At 36.5% G+C, this 2,146-nt stretch overlaps 1 long non-coding RNA gene across 1 annotated transcript; it reads right to left on the bottom strand.

The window, feature by feature from the left end:
* Positions 1–344: 344 nt before the first annotated feature.
* On the bottom strand, positions 345–798 carry LOC309798538. Its single transcript, XR_014293183.1, has 3 exons — positions 706–798; positions 530–617; positions 345–469 (listed from the first exon to the last, which is right to left on the bottom strand). It is a non-coding gene; the product is annotated as an uncharacterized lncRNA (long non-coding RNA).
* Between the last annotated feature and the right edge of the window lie 1,348 nt (positions 799–2,146).

Genomic DNA, 2,146 nt, shown 5'->3' with positions numbered 1-2,146 from the left:
GCTAACAGTCAATTAAATGAATTGATAAAAGTAAAAAATTACCGGTAATGAATTTCAATATGACTAAGGCCGTAACAAAAGAAGATATTGAAAAATAACGCACTTTCTATGAAGCGGCGTGAAACTGACGGGGTATTGAAATCAATGGGTGGTTTGAAGTGAGTTTTACTGAAACAAAGTAAATTCGTAATAATTTTCAAATACTTGGTAATATCTAGCAATCCAAGTTCTCAAACATTGAGACAGTCTGCAACTTTTAACAAATTAGAATGCGTAATTTCGGAAGCAGTTTTATAATTTAGGAGATCATGCCTTTTACAATTGATGTTTTCTTCAGTGAAGGCCGTAGAATTGAGAGTTTCAAAAGTCGTGGATTCGATATTGTTTGTGTTAGAAGGTATTGGATTGCCTTGCTCAGCAGTGGATATAAGGAATGAGAAGTCGCCTCTCTCTATTCTTTCTCGCAGTTCTGAAGCAATGTTCATTAACAAAAACGCAAACTATGCTCTATTACGGGATATAAGGCTACCAATTGAGTTGTTTTTCTGTTCAGATATTCGCGTAAGCGTATCAGCAATTACTTCAGGCAAAGATATTTCCAGTTCTTTCGCAGTAACCTAAAGACAATCGCATTCAGTCAAAAGTCGACCACTTACGTGTTTATATTACTTTTTGGAAATAACTGTTAAGGAAAAGCGAACGAACCATTGCCTCATAATAGGCCTTCTGCTTCCTAGCGAGGTTCAAAATAATATCGAGCGCGTCTTCACAGATCTTCATATCCTCTAAGAAGAGAGCCTACAAAATATTTGAAAACTTGAGGCTGAAAATGTACTACATAAATATAAATAAAAAAAAAAAACAAAAAGAAAAGTTCTAAACGCATCCTCAAATATCCATGAAAAAGGGTTGCAAGTCGAAGAGCTATTTATTTGAAAAGAATCCATAGGAAGTGCATATTTGCAAATTAAACCATACTGCGCTCATCGACGAGTAAGTTTTATATTTGTACGACAAATATAAACTGCACAATGATTGAATACAAGTAATCATTCCTCCGACTAAAGCAACAATTTTAGTATTTTTACACGAATACGCTTATTGAGTAAACTTGGCGTACTGCTGTGAGGAATGCAGTACATATGTGTAAAATAGAATGGTGACGTAGAATCAGTGTGATTTGCCAGATCAAGGATTTTATTTACAGAAATGTCGAAATGCGTACACATACCTCGTATTCCTGAAGAGTGAATGTCTCTTGTCCATGAACAAGAAGTTTCGAGTCAAACTTCATTCTTTTCGCAATTTCCAACATCAATGCATCAATGGCAATGTTGCATTCTTCTATCGTCTTAGGATAATAACTATTTGAGTTCACCATTGTAAAACTGAAAGATTAAAAGTACCTTATTTTACTTCACCGTATTACTCGGTGCATAAATATAGTATTAATGTAATGTTGAAGTACAAACTAGACAATAATTTGCAAACAACCACCCACGGTCCGTATATATAAGGAATGATTCACCTTTCAGTTTTTCAAAGTATAATGATAGATGAATGCTGCAATTCATTTTTAACTACCTATTTCTGTTAATCGGTAGTGTTATTATCAATCGATATAACCGCTAGAACACTGAGATATTTGCAAAACTTGGGGCGGGTGCGAACTTCCAACCAGATGATTGCCCTTTCCGGGGGGTCACCAGTTATCCATTACACCATCCGTGCCCCACGCTTTGCCTTTCTCTCAGCGTGCTTTTTATTTTTATTCTTATCAACGCTATCAGCACTCACCCGTTATCGGGATGATCTTGGGTGCCCAAATCGGCCTAGAACCCAAGCTAAGCTGAAGCTGCGGTTAATTTACAATGTTGCAATTCATTTTTAACTACCTATTTCTGTTAATCGGTAGTGTTATTATCAATCGATAATGGTGTAATGGATAACTGGTGACCCCCCGGAAAGGGCAATCATCTGGTTGGAAGTTCGCACCCGCCCCAAGTTTTGCAAATATCTCAGTGTTCTAGCGGTTATATCGATTGATAATAACACTACCGATTAACAGAAATAGGTAGTTAAAAATGAATTGCAACATTGTAAATTAACCGCAGCTTCAGCTTAGCTTGGGTTCTAGGCCGATTTC

The sequence above is a fragment of the Mesoplodon mirus genome (genome assembly GCF_964341445.2).
Source record: "Mesoplodon mirus genome assembly, contig: HAP1_SCAFFOLD_4055, whole genome shotgun sequence".
NCBI lineage: Eukaryota > Metazoa > Chordata > Mammalia > Artiodactyla > Ziphiidae > Mesoplodon > Mesoplodon mirus.
Note: the sequence above shows the minus strand (reverse complement) of the source record. Positions and strands in the feature narration are given on the sequence as shown.